This window comes from Macaca fascicularis, chromosome 5, assembly GCF_037993035.2.
Source record: "Macaca fascicularis isolate 582-1 chromosome 5, T2T-MFA8v1.1".
Taxonomy (NCBI): Eukaryota; Metazoa; Chordata; class Mammalia; order Primates; family Cercopithecidae; genus Macaca; species Macaca fascicularis.
The window spans coordinates 176,969,423-176,989,289 of NC_088379.1; the positions used below are offsets into that span (position 1 = coordinate 176,969,423).

General features: G+C 33.5%; 1 protein-coding gene across 2 annotated transcripts in view; it reads left to right on the forward strand.

The window, feature by feature from the left end:
- The window catches only part of GALNTL6 (polypeptide N-acetylgalactosaminyltransferase like 6), a 1,202,623-nt gene that overhangs the window by 380,330 nt on the left and 802,426 nt on the right, over positions 1-19,867 (forward strand). The gene's annotated exons all lie outside the window — the stretch shown is intronic.

Sequence of the window (19,867 nt, forward strand, 5' to 3'; positions counted from 1 at the left end):
AATTTCCCTCCACAAAAGGCATTTGTGTATTATAACCTAAGACTCTATTTGAAGAATTATGAATTCTGACTATCTTTCTAAGAAATGAGGACCCAGGTTCACTGGTCAAAAAAAGTGATGTACCTCTAAAAGACCAACCTTTTAAAAAATAATACATACTTATTCATTTTAATGCTATGTTTTATTGAATCATAATAAGTACTTACAAACAAGAAAAAACAAAGGCAAACTGACATTAGTATCCAATCTTTTAACAGATGTCCACAACTGTAACTCAATTGAAATAAACATATTTCACTTTCTCATTTTTTATAGGTATAATGACAGAAGATCAAAATAAGGAATTATATTAGTAAGACTGCCTCATTTATTTACTCACAGGTTTAATAAACTGAGGCTAGAGCTTGCTGTATTAATTTTTATTTTATTGAAATTTGTATTTGACCTTCCACAAATTCATTTTGCTGAATAGATTTCTATTTCCCAGCCAAGCTGGCAAAAAGACTTCTTGCTGCATTAGAATTTTAAGTAGTAACAAGACAAGTCAGTAAATAAAAATAATTAAAATGAATAGTTTATCATCTAAATGCAAACTAGTACAGCATAGAGAAAGCCTGTGCCATCTTTCCCCATTATTTACTTAACAGTTATTAATTATGCTAATGCATATCATAGTAAAGAGTGAGTAATGTTGACAACAAATTATGAATTGCAAAGACCAGTATACACTTCGGCATATGGGTATATTTAATCATACCAAAAAGTATAACTGTTGTTAAAATTCCAAGATAATTTCTAAAAAGACTTGTGATCATTTTTAAAACACCTTATTTTTATCAGTTTTAGATTTACAGAAATATTGCCCTTCTAAACCCAAAACCCAGCATTTCCTATTATTAATATCTTACGTTAGCAGGATACATTTATTACAAATAATGAAGCAATATTGATATAGTGTTCTCAACTAAAGTCTGTAGTATTTATATATCTTAATTTTTACCTAGTGTCCTTCTTCTATTACCACATGACTGTGGGATACCACATTGCATTTAATCATCATATCTCCTTAGGCTTCTCTTAGCGATGACAGTTTATCAGATTCCTTGTTACTGATGACCTTGACAGGTTTTTAAGAACACTGGTTAGGTATTTTGTAAAATGTCCCTCTATTGGGATTTGTTTGCTGTTTTTCTGATGATTAGATGGGATTTTGTGTTTGGGAGAGAAAGACTACTGTGGTAAAGTGCTATTTTCATTACATCATATCCAGGGTGTATAATATCACTATGACTTATCAGTATTGATGTTGACCTTGATCACGTTTGTCCACTATAAAGTTATTCTCACTGCCAGCCCCTCTCAGTCATACTGTATCATTGGAGGGCAGCCATGATGCTAACACTTAAGGAATAAAGAGTTACGTTCCACCTACTTGAGGGTGGAATATGTACATAATTAATTGGAATTCTTCTGCAAGAAATATTTTGATCTCTTCCCATTTTATTTATTTATTCAATCATTTATTTACATCAGTATAGTCTCACAGACATGTATGTAATACTTTGTATTACCAAATATTATTTTTTAATTTTCTTGTTCAAATCCCAGATTTGTAATTTGAATGTTGTTCAATAAATTGTGGTTCCATATTTAGCCATTTGGAAGCTCTTTCAGTTGACTCTTGTGTTTCTTTGAATCATTCCAGTCCTTGTAGGTATTGGTGTTGTTTTTCATTTGTTTATCTAATTGTTGGTGGTCTTATTTATTTGTTTCTTGAGCACTTCCTTGCATTCTAACATTATAAGATGCTCCAGTTTCATCTTGCACATTTCCGGTTCAGTCATATAATCAACCATTTCACCAAGGAGCCCTGGTTTCTTTTATTGGACAATAGTATTTTGAAAAACTGATGTGAGATCTAGATGTGTTCACTACTTCTGGGATGCCCTTGCCCCTAGGCCCTCTCAGGAAGTTTATTTGTGTACTAACTATGTATTTACACATGTGTCAAAATATTTCTATATGTAATTATCTGTTGCTATATTAAGTTAAACATGAATTCATACTTAGGTCTCTAACTCTAATTCATACCAGATGGATCATTCTAGCCTCCTTCTCTTCCTTATCTGTAAAATTCCACACTAATTATGACACACGTGGTTTCTACCATCAACTATCCTTTTACTTATATTAATATTGTTTAAATTCCACTATATATGTGCAGAAGCATCAGAATTGTTAAGTTATATTCCTGTGGGCCATACTTTTGTCAACTAGAATACAGTCCTGTCTTTACCCATGTGGGCTGCTATAACAAAATGCCTTACACTGGGTAATTTGTGGACAACAGAAATTTATTTCTCATCTTCTAGGGGCTCAAGTCTAAGATCAAGGTGCCAGCAGATTTGGTGTCAGTTGAAAGGGCATTCCTCATAGACAGTGTCTTCTCTTGTCCTCATGTAGCAGAAAGGGCAAGATAGCTTGCTTAAGCCTCTTTTATAAGGGTGCTAATACCATTCATGAGGGTGGAAACTTCATGACTTAATCACTCCCTGAAGGCCCCACTTCTCAATACTGTCACATTGGTATTAGGTGCCAACATACGAATTTTTTGGGAAAGCAACTTTCTGACCATAGCAAGTGCTTATTTCAAGTTTGTTTTGTGTTGTTTGTCTTTAGTTTTCCCCACTCATTTCCAAAGTTACTTAGGTTAGCACTTTCTTCCCCCACCCCCTTCAGTGAGGTTGTTTGATACATTAATATGGTTAGATTTCTTCATATTCCATTCTGAAATTCCCCGGGCCTCCTTAATAATTAGCTTTTTTTGTTTGTTTGTTTTTGACCGAGTTTCCCTCTGTCACCCAGGCTGGAGTGCAGTGGTGTGATCTGGGCTCACTGCAACCTCCACCTCCCGGGTTCAAGCGATTCTCCTGCCTCAGCCTCTTGAGTAACTGGGATTACAGGCACATGCCACCATGCCTGACTAATTTTTGTATTTTTAGTAAAGATGGGGTTTCACCATGTTGGTCAGGCTGGTCTTGAACTCCTGACTTTGTGATCTGCCACCTCAGCCTCCCAAAGTGCTTGGATTAGAGATGTGGGTTGCCTCGCCCAGCCAATGATTAACTTTTTAATTAGCATACATTAAAGTTCACTGTTTTTGATATAAAATACAATGGATTTTGAGAAATACAGACTGCCAGGTGTCCATGATAACAGTGTAATATGGAATAGTTTCAAAACCCTAAATAATTACCTGTGCTTTACATATTCAGCTCTTCCCTGCCCCTTCATGAACCCCTGGCAGCCGCTGCTCTTATTTTTTTTATTTTATTTTATTATTATTATTTTTTTTGAGATGGAGTTTCACTCTTGTTGCCCAGGCTAGAGTGCAATGGCCCCATCTCAGCTCATCACAACCTCTGGCCCCTGGTTCAAGCAATTCTCCTGCCTCAGCCTCCTGAGTAGCTGGGATTACAGGCATGCACCACCACGCCCTTCACCATGTTGGTCAGGCTGTTCTCCAACTCCTGACTGCAAGTGAACCGCCCACCTTGGCCTCCCAAAGTGCTGGGATTACAGGCATGAGGCACCACGCCTGGCCAACCACTGCTCTTTTATCATTGCTATAGTCTTATATTTCCTAAAATATCACGTGGTTGGAATCATATAGTACACAGCCTTTTCAAATTGGCTTCTCATGCCAGAAAAAAAAAATGCATTTAAATTTCATCCATTTTTTGGGGTTTCATAGTTCATTTTTATTAATCACTAGATAATATTGCGTTGTATAGATGTTCCAATTAATTTATCTACTTGCTATTGAAGGACATTTTGGTTGCTTGCAGTTTGTGGGGATTATAAATAAAGCTGCTATAAACATTTGCACTGAGTTTTTTTTTTTTTTTGTGGGCTTAAATTTTCAAAATAGTAGGTAAATAGCTAAGATTATGGTTACTGAATTGTATGAAACTGCCAAAGTGACTTCCAAAGTGGCTATATCATTTTTTCATCCCTATCAGCAATAAAGGAGAATTCCTGTTGCTTTACTTCCTCCCTAGCAATTGGTATTGTCAATTTTGGAAATTTTAACCATTCTAATAGATGTGTACGAGTTTTTTATTAAAATTGAAACTTGCAATTTTCTAACAACAAAGGAAATTGAGGATCGTTGCATATGCTTCTTTTGCATTTATATATCTTCTTTGATGAGATGTCTGTTCAGTTGATTAGCCTCTTTATAAATTGACTTGTTTTCTTATTATTAAACTTTAAGAGTTATTTGCATATTTTAGAGAGCAATCCCTTGTCAGATATGTAGCTTGTAAACATTTTATCTCAGTCTGTAGCTTGTCTTTCCATTTTGTAAAATATTGTCTTTGGCAGAGCAGAAGTTTTTAATTTAAATAAATACCTACTTAACAATATTTTATTTTATGGTCTGTGCTTTTGTATCTAAAAACTCATCACCAAAACTAAGGTCACCTAGATAGTACCCTAAGATTTCTTCCAGGGGTTGTATAATTTTTGTATTTTACAGTTAGGTGCTTGCTTTATTTTGAATTAATTTTTGTGAAAGATATGAAATTTGTGTCTAGATGTTGATATTGTTTCATATTGCTGCATGTATTAATGTAACAGATATCCATTTGTTGTAGAGACTATCCTTTCTCCACTGACTTGTCTTTGCTTCATTGTCAGAAATCAGTGGACTATGTGCATGTTTATTTCTGGCAACTATATTCTGTTCCATTGATCCATGTGTCTATTCTTGTGACAATACCATGTGTTTTGATAACTGTAACATTATAAGGCTGGAAATTGGGTAGTTTGAGTCCTCTGACTGTCCCTTTTCTTCAGTATTGTGTTACTTATTCTAGGTCTGTTGTCTTTCCATATAAACATTAGAAACAGTTATTAATATCTATAAAATAGCTTATCGGGATTTTAAGTGGGATGCCATAGTCTTCTCTATTATTTTTTTCTTGGACAGCCTCACTAGAGATTTACCAATTTCATCAATCCTTTTTCAAAGAACTAGCTTTTGACTTGATTGGTTCAATTTCATTACATTAATTTTATTTTCAATTTCATTAATTTCTGCTCTGTTTCATTTCTTTTTCTTTTCTTTTCTTTTCTTTTTTTTTTTTTTTTTGAGACAGAGTCTCCTCTGTTACCCAGGCTGGAACAGTGGCATGATCTGGGCTCACTATAACCTCCGCCTCCTGGGTACAAGTGATTTTCCTGCCTCGGCTTCCTGAGTAGCTGGGATTACAGATACATACTACCATGCCCAGCTAATTTTTGTGTTTTTAGTAGAGACAGGGTTTCACCATGTTGGTCAGGCTGGTCTTGAACTCCTAACCTCATGATCTGCCTGCCTTGGCCTCCCAAAGTGCTGGGATTACAGGCGTGAGGCATCGTGCCTGGCCTTTTGATTTCTTTACTTCTGCTTGCTTTAGGCTTTAACTGCTCTCTCTCTGTTTCCTGAGGTTGAAACTTAGATTATTAGCTTTAGAACTTTCTTCTTCTCTAATGTATGCATTAGTTGCTGTTAATTTACATCCAGAGCATACCACAATTTTTGATGTTTTATTTTCATTTAGTTCAAATTTCTCTGAGGTATTTATGGACTCGTGTATAGTATAGAAATGTGTTATGTAATCTCCAAGTGTTTGGAGATTTTACCTCTGTCTTTCCCTTATTAATTTCTAGTTTAATTCCTGTATAGCCCAAGAAAATTATTTGTATGATTTCTATTATTTTTAAATTTGGTGTGTTTTGTGGCTTATGATGTGGTTACTTTGGTGAATGTTTTTGAAAATAATGTAAATTGTTTTGGGATTGAATATTCTAAAAATATCAGTTAGGTCATGTTGATTGACAGTGTGGTTCAGGTCAACTCTATCTTTACTAATTTTCTGCCTACTTGATGTATCAATTAATAAAAGAGAGGTTTTGAGGTTTCCAACTGTAACAATGAATTTGTCTATTTTTTTTGCAATTCAGTCAGTTTTTGATATTCTGTTATTAGATGAGTATACATTAAGGATACTAGGTCTTCTTGGAGGACTAACCACTTTATCATTTTAATCTTCCTCTCTTGTGAAGTCTGATTTGTCTGAAATTAATTTAGCTACTTCATTTTACTTTTGATTAGTGTTACCATGAAGTACCTTTCTCTATCATTTTTACTTCTATCCTATCCTAGTCTTTATATTTAAAGTAGGCTTGTAAACAAAATTTAGTTGAGAATTATGTTTTTATATTCACTCTAAAAATCTCTGTCATTTAACTGCTCTATTAAGACCATTCATATTTAAAGTGCTATTAATGTGTTCACTGTGTCTGAACTGTTTTATATCTGTTGCAGTATTTTTTTGCTTCTTTAAACTCTTCTTTTTCTGCCTTGTATAGTTTTCATTATTTTGTATAATTTAATTTGCCCCCTTTCATAGACATCAATTACACTTCCTTTTACATTTATAATAGTTACTCTAGAGTTTGCATTATGCATTTCTAATTAATCTAAGTCCACAGTAAATAACAGTACCTTGCTTTCTACATACCAGTTCTTTCCTCCAGTCCTTTAGACTATTGCTGCCATTCATTTTATCTATTCATATGTTACATACACCCAATATGTTGTTACTAATATGACTTTAAATAAACCATTATTTCTTAGGTTAATTGAGAATAAGAAAAATGAAATATTCCATTTTATCTTCATTTATTCATACTCTTTATTTACATAAATCTGAGTTTTTGAACTATACTATATCATTTTCCTTGTCCCTGAAGATCTTCTTTTAACATTTATTGTTGGGAAGTTCTCCTGGAGATAAATTCTCTTACTTTTTGTTTGTGAAAATCTTTACAAATTCTTCACTTCTGAAAAATAATTTCATTGAGTATAGAATTCTATTAACAGTGTTTTTTTCTTCCTTTCAATATGTTCAATATTTAATTCCAAACTCTTTTTACTTGCATAGTTTCTAAAAAGATGTCCTCTCAAAGTATTATTCCTGTTTATCTACTAGTAAAGTATTATTAAAGCACTTCCCACTCACTCTGGCTTCTTTTGAGATTTTCTCTTTGTCTTCTGTTTTCTGCATTTGAATATGATATGCTTAAGTGTAATTTTTTTTGTATTTATTCTGATTGGTATTCTTTGTTTTTCTTGGACCTTTGGTTTTGTGTCATTCATTAATTTTGAAAAATTCACAGTGATTATTCGAATATTTTCTCTCTCACAGTTTTGGATATTCTTTTTTTCTCCATTATTTCATCAACAAAAAGAGTCAAACAGTGTAAAATATTTGCAGAGATTTATTTTGAGCCACATATGAGTGACCACGGCCCATGACACAGCCCTCAGGAGGTCCTGAGAACGTGTGCCCAAGATGATCGGGGAGCAGCTTGGTTGTATACATTTTAAGGAGGCCTGAGACATCAATGGAACACATTTAAGAAATACATTGGCTTGGTCCAGAAAGACAAGACAACTCAAAGAAGGGAATGGGAAGTGGGGGAGGGGGCCTTCCAGGCTATGGGTAAATTTAAACTTTTTCTGGTTGACAATTGGTTGAGTTTGTCTAAAGACCTGGGATATTGAAAGGAAATGTTCGGGTTAAGACAAAAGATTCTGGAGACCAGGAGGAGACCAAGGGTCTTTTGAAATCTTTTTGTGGCTGCCCTTAGGCACAACAGATGACAAATGTTTCCTAATTCGACCTTTAAAAGATGCTGGACTCTTAATCTCCTCAGTTTGGGGAGGGTCTGGAAGAAAAAGATCTAGCAATGTTAATAGAGATTCTCTACACATGCAAATTTCCCCCCACAAAGGACAGCTTTGCAAAACCATTTCAAAATATGGGGTAAAATATTTTGACTTTCTTCTTTGTTACATAATGTCATGCAGGAGACACATTGGAAAGTAAGTCGCAATATATATGGTTCAATAAACCCATCTGATGAGAATTTATGGTTTGTAGAACAAGACTCTCCAAACCCCTTAGATAGGAATTTGGGCAAGATAAAAAAATATCAGAGCTAGTCTTCAATTTCCTCTATTTTAATTTTAGCTTAAGGAAGTTCCTATTGACAAATCTTTAAGCCCAGTGATTCTTTTCTCAGCCGTGTTTGTTCTGTTAATAAAGCCATCAAAATAATTCTTAAATTCTGTTATAAATATTTTAGAATTTCTAGCATTTCCTTTGAATTCATTCTTAAACTTCCCACTGCTGTGTTTACATGCTCCATCTTTTCCAGCTATGTCTACTTATTTCATTCGAGCCCTTAACGTGTTATAGTTACTTTAAATTCACTGCCTACTCATAGTAAAATTTTGTCCTATATGAATATAGTTCTGATGCTTGGTTTGTCTCGTCAGACTGTTAGGATATATCAGCTAACAGGAATTGACTAATTAGTAATTAAATCTTTGTATAAGGTTTTGTTTATCTGGAGGAATTGGCCTGTATTGAATGTTTACTGTAGGTTTAGGTATAGGTATCAAAAACTGAGTTCTAATATCTTGGTTTTCCTGTCCCCTTTTGTATTTGGGCTTCTCTAATGACTCCTCTTTATATAGAGTCTATGGCTTTCAGCTCTTTCAACTCTAACACACCGTTTTTATACTGTAACCCTATTGCTATGATGGTAAGGGATGGGGGAGGGGGAGCATTATATAATTTTAAGATTAAATCTTAGTCTTTTAGTGGGCTTTGTTCTTGGAATGTAGCCTTCATAAGTTCCCCTTCATAAGCCTCACCTCTTTGCCCATCCCAGCTCCCTTAGGTGAGACAGATAAGCTAGAGTAGACTAAAATCTTTAGGAAAATGCCCTTTTGCCAACTTGGATAAGACTCTAGTAAAGTCTTTTTCTGTTGACAGTAAGTCTTTGTTATGGAGAAACTTCTAGGCATATTTTACAAAGGTTACTTTTTATCTCCCTATGCCAGAACCATGAGGGGGTTTTTCTTGGATTTTCTTCATGATGACCTGGTATGCTTAGTGTAGAATGGGGGCTCCCTAAGACTATAGCTCCAGGAGTTTCTGATTCTCAGCTTCCATCAATTCATTAAAGTTATCATTTAAGTGTTTTTACCTGTTCATGATTCCTACAGTTTCTGCTCTAAGAAAAGAGACCTTGGTTTGGGACTCTCTGGATTTTCATATCTCTCTAAAATTCTGAGCAGTGGTTTGCTCTGAAATCTCAGTTTTCTAATGGGTCCAAGAAAAGATGCAGATTTTCAGTTTGTTCAGCTTTATTCTTGTAAGGACAAGAATGACAATCTTCAAACTTTATATAGGATGGAACTGAAACCAGAAATTCCCTATAGTCATTTTTTATACTTTATTTCTAGAGTAGTTATATTAAATAATTTTAAAGACCTGAAAGTTAATAACAATCGGAAAGACAAGAGTGTTCAGGATTTTTAATGAAGTGATATATTTAACGAAGTGATACATTTGTGATGTATATTCATGTACATTAACAGTTTATTAAGTAATAATAAGTAAATAATAATAATGGATATTTGACAAGCAAATCAAATTCATCTTACAACTACATGAGATAAAATTTTTTATTTCCATTTTATAGATTAGCAAAGTGAGACCAGAATTTTTGTTCTTAACCACTAATTATTTTAACTCCTGAAAGAATATTAAATTTCTGTCTATTTCAGACATTTGGGAAGGCAGATAAATATATGTTAAAAAGAAGTTAGCCAAATTAAAATGGATTTATTAATTAGATCTCTTTGCAATCAGAAAATATAATATCTCAGATTAAGCAAGTGTGTGTATATATATATATATCGACAGTATATATATATACACACTAGTGTATATATACGTATCCTTCTGTTCTTAAAAATACAGGCAAAAGAATAACCCTTAACTATTTTTTTAAAAAAGTTATTCCTTGGCATCTATGTTTCTCATTATTAATATGAATTATTTTACTTGTTGATATTTTCAAGACATCAAAGGCAATAAAGTAGAATACATGGCATTGTTATGTAGATGACATCCTTAACACAGAAATGATAAATGCTATCTAGACTTTTGTTTTATGACCAAATGCAGATAAATCTTTCACAACATTTATTAATATGCTATTCAATTCCCATATCTATGTTCTATAAAACGAAGTGTTTTAAATTTAAAAAACTTTTTGACGGCAAGCTATAATTATAATAATCGAAGTCGTTTTCCCGTAAGTAAATTATTTTCAGAGTACAGAGTAGATACCAGGAAAACACAGTGATCTATTGTCTCTCATGTCTACAGTTTGTTCAACAAGATATTTTAAATTAAAGCTTGAAAAATGTCTCTGCTGGTATTTGAAATAATTAGCTGTGAAAGTCATGGTCCAAGACCCTTTTAAGATTTAGATTTTAAGTGCTTTTTCTTCTACTTGTCAAGTCTTGACATTTTATCATTTGGTATTCAAGGAAATTGAGACTATTTCCTCCTCCGAACACTGTAGACAAATTATATTTATGCTAGATAGCCAATATAATGCAAAGCAACCTGGTTTTGATATTTAAAAGTATTGGCACTTCTGCCTGAAAAGATGCTTGCTTACCCACATAAGAACCAATATCCGTATGTAAGTAAAATAACTTGTGAAATACTTTTTTAGAATTAAATTTTCCAGTGGAAAATATTATATTATACATTCAGCCAGTAAATCCAATTCTCTGTTACAAATTTCTCCTTGTAAGTCTTAGAAATCTTAAATGTATTGTCTCTCAAACTCAGCACATCTCTGTCCTCCTCTGTCCCTTCACAATGATTAAATAACCTAAGAAGATCTCATTGAAGGTAATATTGTATAGTTTCTTTGTTTTTTTTAATAGTACACCTGTAGAATGTAAGCTCTTCAAGGGCATGACACTCTGCTTTAGTCACTGATAAATCCCAAGTACCTAAACAGTGCTAGGCACACATCAGATACTTAATTAATATTGGTTATATGAATGAGGGCCTCCTTCTACTTGAATATGATTTCCCTCAGAACTGCTGTTTCTTTTGGCTTACCACTCTATCTCTAGTGCAAGAGCAGGCATTCAATAAATATATGTTGAGTGGGCAGCCAAATGGTGGATTGAATAAAATTACATCAGCACTAAAATACTGGTGCTAGAAGGGGAATATGGTATAAATATCCCCTTCCCTATATCTCTAGACAACATGTCTGACTTACCAATCATCCATTTTACATGTTAGGTTGTGATACTCCTGAAGAAAAATAAGTTTGTTCAATTTTTTATGATTTGCACTGGCTTTATATTTTCATTAAATATTTCCAAAGATTGAATGAGCTTAAAACACCAACTCAGCTATTAGGACAGACAGGCAAAAAAACATGTTTGTTTTGAGTCTTTCAAGTACAAAGTTTGGATATTTCAATTGTCTTCACCATTTAGGACAATTTTCTTCAGATAAAAATTTAAAATCATCACTTCAGAAGTCATTTACAATTCCAACAAACTAAAAGTAGTGAAGACCTAATTGAAGACAATATTGAGCTCTTATCTACATTTGTGCACATGTGGCTGATGCAATAATGATTTGGTTTTTGTGAACATGATGATAACTATAGTCAAATTAAGCATATTTATGTAGATGTATTTTAGGAATATGAAACAGATAACTTAGCCATGCCATTATCCAATCATTTCTTAAGTGCATTATAATTTTATATACTCAGTTGTGATTCTGGCTCTTGTACTATCAAGCTGTCTATTTTGTTAGTAGATATGTGAAAGCACCTGGGTAACATACAAGTTGGAGAAAACTAACACTCTTTCTTGGTTTCTTTGTCACTATCACCCTTGTTGTGAAAAATGATCATAGCTTTTTCTACTTAATCCCCATTTCATCTTTCTGTATTATTTGTTTTCCTTTAGTCATAACACAGTGAACTCAGATTAATAAGAAAATAGCATCACAGTTTAAGATAATATTGATTATGGAGAACAACCGAGAATACTGTGTGTTTTCCTTGACAAATTGATAGGGTGGAATTCTAGAAGCACCATACAATATCTTTCTGAAGAAAAATTCAACAGGTTGTAAAACCCAGCCTCAGTGAACCCAGAAAAACATAAGTGTTTGAATCACCATCAACAGGGGGATGGACGATTCTAGAAGGTTAATATAATATGTGCCTTTTTTGAAATAATCTTTATTGCTTTTACGTTTCTACAGAAATGCTATCCACATTCATAATAATTTGTGGAATTTGTGTGTGTGTGCGCGCGCGCACCCTTAGGAATCACAAAGAGAATACTCTTCACCCTTAGGAATCACAAAGAGAATACTTGGAGGAAAAAAAGGTTACCAGAAAATTTGTCATTTTTTTTTTTAAGATGCTGAACTTTTCACTATTTCTACAAGGTATGCAGCTGCATAGCAAGCAGGGATACAGAGGGCTTTCCTGCTGAGCTAACAGGTTTCTGTTTTGATGGAAACAAGTAAAAATTATAGTAATTTTGAGGGTCAGTAGCACAACTATCCTACATCATATGCTTAGATGGAAATTTTGTTTGTCAGCTGGATTATAACTACTGCTGAGTTCTTAACCCTACTTAATATCAGGCAGGATTTTACCTGGCACTTTCAGTTCATTTCCTTTAAAAAAATTACTCTTAATAATGTTATTCTTTATTCTCATGAGAATAGTTTGCTACTTATCTCTCTGGGGTTTCTTACTAACAGAAGCTTTTATTTACTAACAATTAATTCTGGCTATGTTATTGAAACTTAAGAAGTAATAATATAGGAGAAAAGGGGATCAACACAAGATGTTTTTTCTTTCCTTTACAGCTACCCAGACATTAGTCATATCTAAACAAGGTGGCATCTTCAGAAATTTCTCACAAGCACACCAAAAAAAAATCATAGAATGAGGGTGATCTGACCTCTACCTGTGCAAACAAGTGATGTTTAATCTTTCCACCCACCAAAGAATGAACATCTCATTAAAAAGTAGTTTCAGAATGATGGAAGCAGGAAGCAAGAGATGTAAGAACTCTTACAATGTGTTCTTTATTCACATTAATATAGTTATTTAATAGCAAATGTTAGTGTGGGTGTGATAGCAACTTTTTCTTACAAATAAATCCCATATGGAAATATGTATCATAAAAGTGAGCATCACTATATGATAAAATTTCACCCTGTAATTTGTGTGGTCAGTGTAAAAGATGTATCATCCAGATAAATGATCTCATCTGGGATGCTGAGGATTAAGGCATTCAGTTTTTTGGGTTTTTTTTTTTAATCCTCAAAATAAAATCAAAGCATTATTTAATTACCATATACCAGAACTGACTTTGCCTCTGACTTTTTCACTTTTGCAGCTCTCTTTACCACCCCGTGTTGTCAATGTTTGTCTTTAACTAGCTATAATGATCTACACACCCACCTTGGGGAATTACTATGCAAGTATCATTAAAATGGTGCATGAAAAATCATTTTGTGCTCTCAGACTGTCCAGATACTGATATAAATACAAAGGATAAATTTGCGAGTTCCAGGTCTTGGTAAACTTCATCAAGTTTATGCCAATAAGAGATAATGCCATCAATTTCTGAGGCAGAGAGTGAATGGGAGTCATGATTAAGACTATGACATAAGCTTGGCCTGAGTTTTCAGACTAGTAACTGAAGGTTTGATATGCCCCAAAGACATAATCCAGCACAATATGTTTTGCAAATATTTTAATTAGTTTAAAATTTTTAAATCAAGATTTTACATAACACTCATTTCCAGATTCTATTGAAAAATTTTAAGATCTAAATATAAGAACTACACTCCTTAGTACATCTTTCTGCCTGCTTCACACATCTGAGATCCTGATCCTGTTTCAGATATGTTTACAAGGCAAGAGCATGGACTGACTAGAAGTTTTAGCAACTGATATCAGTTCAAGGCCTATTTTATTTGGTCAGTATCTTAAAATTGTTAACAATGACACATTTGAGAATTTATTCAGAATGTAAATAACAAGATAATTCTTTCTACCAAAAAATTTTATGTTCTAATACTAATTTATCAATGTTTGTACATATACAAAAATACAGAAACTCCTCTGTAGATTGTTTGAGACCCATTGCATGTTCTGTAATTGAGTTCTGAGGAAGGAAAGAGATGTTAGAAGAATAATAGAAAAACCTTAATTTCCGCATAATATTTTATTCCATTACTCTTCAGCTAGAGAGCCTTTCTTGACTTCCTGTTGCTCAGTGCATAGAGTTCAGAGACCTGTGTATGATTTTTTTGTGTGGCTTTACCTGATCTTTCTTGGTTCATTTCTTAACATTTTTCTAAGTGATTTTATCTAATAAAGTTTGAATAAATGAATAATGAGAGAATCAGAAAAAGTCTCCACGTTTGTTTGGTTTTATAATTCATAAGATTTAAAGACAGACATATTTGGATCAAATTCTAGTTTGCCACTTAATTAGTTACGTGATCTTGAAGAACTTATTAATGATATGACCTAAACCTTTCTAAACTCCAGTTTATCACCTGGTTCTTAGTTTTCATGTGGATAAAATTACATAAGAATATACATATGTTTTCTCCTTTTTCCCATACAGTCTTCCATACAGTTAGTTTTCTGGTAGTGTTCCATTTGCTTAAAACATTTCCTAGGTGTCTTCAATATATAAGAACTTAATCATGCCTAATATAAGAATCATACTCATCACAATATTTTGTTAACATCTCCTGTAACAGAGTTTCAACCACATAATTTATTATTTGTTTAATGATTTAAGAGTTCTCTCTGTGACTATGTTAAGATTTTTCAAGGGCAATGGAAATAACTCAAATATCAAAAATAGCAGGGATGATGAAAACAATTGGCATTTATATATCAAGTTTTGATAAACCAAGGGCTTTCACACACTTTATCATATATAAGATTTACTACTCAAAAAGCCTTGTAATGTGGGTAAGGTAAGTATTGTTCTTGTTACCCTAATTTCATATGTGAGCTGAGAGACCTAGAAGACCTAGAGGACATGCCAATTTTTGCCTATAGTTAGAAACTCTAATTTATATCTTCTGCGCTTTGAATCCAGCGTTTCTCTACTACATCATATTTTCTTCTAAGGAACAAATAGAATCATATGTATATGGTTGATTGTGACAATAAAAGTTCATTGATTGATTTATGAAACCTAAGATAGGTTTTAGAATACAGATAATCTTTTCTTCACAGAGTTTCACAAATGTGTACTTTTATTGTCATCGCATTTGTAGTTATGACAAATAAGTTTGCTCTAATTTAGAGATAAAGAAACAAAGTTTTTTGATTCACCAGGGATTTCCAGACCAACAGCCCTTGGGAGGTGCTTTAAGATTACTAAAAGTTTATACCAGTAGCAGGCATCGCCAGAGCCCATCACTCCCTAGAGTAGTACACCCTGGTTTTCATATCCCTTTGAAGACTGTTCTGTCCCCAAAAGGTGCTTGTGTCACATCCCTGACTCAAAAGGGTGTTTTAATTTGTTCCCTCTGGTAAATACATTGCTCTTGAGTAATGTTTTATCCTTGGAAATAGTTTCTTTTGACTTATCTAAAAGGATGTTAGTTTCAATGGACTCTGGGATCCCAGCCCTCATTATTACATGTGGTTTCTACTTAATGGATTCTGTCTCCTCTGTCCCTGATATTTTTTCAAGTTAATTATTTGTAGCAATATCACAATGAATAAAAAGTCCTCAAGGTGAAAAACCGGAATAGTGCCCACAAATAAATGGCCAACCTAATTATGGGTCTGAAATATATGCCGCAAGAAGGTACAATACTGTTTATATATTAATTTTACAAGGTCGTAGATAATGGATCTGTACTATTGTAATCAAACAGAGGACACATGGTACAATCCAAAAGAGAAGCAAATGGGTCCGAGCACTGGAGATTGCTCATGTAAAAGGAAAGGTCAGAATACTTATGCACCATCTACTGGATGGTTAAGCTTTCAAAACCAATGTAATTATATACAAATGAACTGAGATTGATTTAGATGTATTTATTAGGTATGCAAGCATACCTAGTCTTTATATTGGTCATTAGCCCTCAATATGAAAAAGATTCTTCAGTAGATTGTGGTACATTATATGTTAATGAATTTGACTTCTTTTTTTTTTTTTTAAAGGTAACTATGGTGTCACATTCCAATTCATACGGATTAGAGGTTCTCAACCCATAGAAAGCCTCAGAATCACCTGGTGAATTTGTTAACATACAGATTTCTGTCTCTCTGTTAGTTTCTGATTTACTAGACCTGAGTTGGGAAAAAGGAATTATTTCTAATAAGTTTCCAGGATGGCCGAGTGCAATGGCTCACGCCTGTAATCCCAGTTTACTCAGATGGCTGAGGCACGAGAATTGCTCGAGCCAAGGAGGTGGAGGTTGCAGTGAGTCAGAATTGCCCCACTGCACTTCAGCTTGGGCAACAGGGTGAGACTCTGTCTCAAAAATAAATAAATAAATAAATTAATTAATTAAAATAAAAATAATAATAATAAAAAGAACTGGTTCCCAGGTAATGCTGATGCTGCTGGTCTATGGGTAGCATTGATACCGATAAAAAAGATATTAGTGTAGCAAATCCCGCAGATACCCTTTATTAAAGCAGTTTCGGATGGTCTGATTTAGCCTGATTCCCCTACCATTATAAAGTGTTCTGTTGATACTAACACACCTTGCTAGAGCACTAATAGTGGCTGAGAATGTCTAACAATTTTTATTTGAGATTTATGTTTTACATAAAATAATACTTGCAAATAATTTTTAAAATCTCATCATACTATGAAGACTATGGTGGTAACCAGCAATCCTCTTGCCCACCTTCCCTGCTTGCAATTTCTGATACCCAGGGGCAACTACGTCAATCTTTTGTTTTCATTCTGTCGTATGACTCCATATTTATAGATAACGTGTATATTACTGTTCTCTATTTTTCCTATTTTGGTTTTATCTACTGCTTTCCCATTAAAGAAAATATCTATTTAACTGTCTTATTCCAGTCTTTCCCTCAACCTCCAGTATAGTTATGTTAGTTAAGCCAATATTCCGGTTAGATTATTCATATCTGAATCAAACAGTGTGCTATGATTAGGCTTTCTTTTTTATACATTGTTTTTGTTTCTTATAGCCTTATCAACTGGCACACTTTTCATTTGCTTAGTTTTTAACATATATCATTCATTAATTCTAATCTCTTTGGAAGAACTGTAACTCTCATTTCAAGTTTTTTTTAAAGGAAAGAAGTTGTGTGTGTGTGTGTGTGTGTGTGTGTGTGTGTGTGTTTTCCCCCACAGAGGCATCGTTTCTGGAGCTTCTCTCCATTCCGTTATGCAGTGGGACTGGAGGATCTCTGAATTTGCTACTATTTTGCCATCTCTCTGCAATGTTGTATTTCTTCCCTCTGTCTCTCATTTTATTTGTTTGTTTGTTTTTCTGTTTCTCAGTAGGGTTCCTTTGACCTTCGTTTTCCAAACTGTCTCTTAATTTTTCTCTCCCTGATATCACATTTTTACATTTCAGGAACTCTCTCTGATTCTCTAAATGCTTCTTTTTAAAATTTCTGTATCTCTGAAGGAACTTTTCTTAAAGTTCTTTAAGAAAATTAAATTTAGAATTTTTGAAGTTTTTATCTGCACCTTATATTGCCTCTGTTTTCTTCAAGTTTGGTATGCTTTTTGTTTCTTTTTGGCCTCTTAATTATATGTTAAAGGCTCTCCGAAATCCCTGGAAATCCTTTGCTGCCTATTCATACTCATGAGTGAAGTCGTGAAAATAGTGACATGAAGTTCTCTGTATACAGAAGGGCTTGCTAATTAAGCTATTTCCCACATGGTTACTGGGTGTGGACCTAGGAACCAGTAACTATCTCTTCCAGTTGATTTCAATTCTCCAAGTAGAAATTCCTCCATCTCTTATGTAAAGATGTCAGCTGTGGACTGGCAGCTTTCTGGAGGTCTAGTAAAGGAAGATACCTTCATTAACAATGTTTGATACATAGGCTAACATGGAACCATGATTTTCACTGCAGTTTGACAACCTTATATTCAACTGTTTCTAGTGGCCTGAGAACATACCATTCACGCTCCAGTCTTCCATGGGTGGGAGTACAGTGGATGGCCCTCAGAATTCACCCCCTTGTTTGAGTGGAAGAGAGAACCCAGAAGAGTCTAACTGCCCCTTATTAAAAATGGTCAATCTTTATCTTTTCACCTTTAACCTGACAATCGGATATATAAAATGTCCCCAGTTTGTACATATTTTGAAAATTCAGTGCCATAAAAAATACTTCCTTCCCAGTAGTTCCCAGCTATTTACAGAAACTTTATGTGAATTCTAATATCATCTTTCCTGATGCATCTGATGCTTTATTGTCGTTTTCATTTGACTTCTGGAGAGAGTAAATGTTAACTTTTGTGTTCAATTAACTTTTGTTCAATCTGCATTATATTACTACTTATTAAGAATTTGCTATCTTACATGTATCAAAATAAGGAAAATAGAGTGTCCCTGGTACCCAGAGAGAGCTCACACACTGGAGTTTACACAAGAATACCTCCATGTTTCATGCACTGTAAATGCATGGCTGAGACAAAACATGGGTTATGCATTTCGTATTCATTTGATTCTTTAATACTTTCTATGCATAACTGAGTTCTAAAATTTCTAATTATAAGATGATCAATTCAAAAAATGCTTGACTTTTTAAAATGTTTGCTATATATTGCCAAACCTGTACTTTTCCATTTTCTTTTACTTTTACTATGTCATTTTCTATTTACTTTTCCATAACTTTTGTTTCATCTTCCTTTAAAAAATTATCATCATTCCTAATATTTTATATAAATTCACCATAATCTTTGTATATTTGTCCCTCTTTTTTTCTGAGCTCACCAATATTATGAGCAACAAATTCTTTGAAATATGTAGATTATAGTCACCTGATTGGGAAAATATTTTCTCTGATTTTAACTACCTTTTTTAAGGAAAGAATATTATGCCCCATTTTTATCCTTTCAAAACAAGTATATCTTTTATAAACTATGAAGATAGGCTAAAGGTAGATAATTTTTCAAAAGCATAATGGCTATATTATCTAAAACTAAGAAATAAGACATTTTGTATCTTGAAAAGGCTGTTAGAATAAAATTACCTCACTGAAATTATTCATTTTTTGGCTAAATTGACTTTTTCTTTTTGCTTTCTAGAATTTTATTTTCTTCATTCAATTGATGTATTACTTATTTCCAAAAAAGAACAAAAGAAAAAATAGTATGTAAATTTGAAAACACTTATTTTACATTATCTTGACTACAAGATTGTGAAGATAAATTTTATTCAAAATGATTATTGTTTCTTATTACCAGAAATAAACACCACAAAAAAGAAGTAGCTTCAGCAATGTACACAGAAATAATTTTCACGTTGACATGATAACATATTAGACTTTGGAAAAGCATGAACTGTATTTTGTGACTATAGTTGATGAATGGGTGATAATTTTAAGTATAAGTGTAAACATGCACTATGTTTCCAGAAATCTAGATGAGAGACAGTATTTAATAGTTTTTAAGAGCACAGTTTTGGTCTTAACAGAACTGGTCCAAGTCCTGGCTCTGCCACTGTGGTTTACCTCAAGTTATTTTAGTTATTTGATCCTCAGTTTACTCAGCAGAAAAATGGGGATTTACAACCTGAGGCTATCATAAGGATTAAAAAAACTTCTATACGCAGAGTATTTAACATAGAACCTGGCACATAGTGAGCATTCAATGAATGGTTGCTAATGTTACTACAAAGCCGTTCAGATA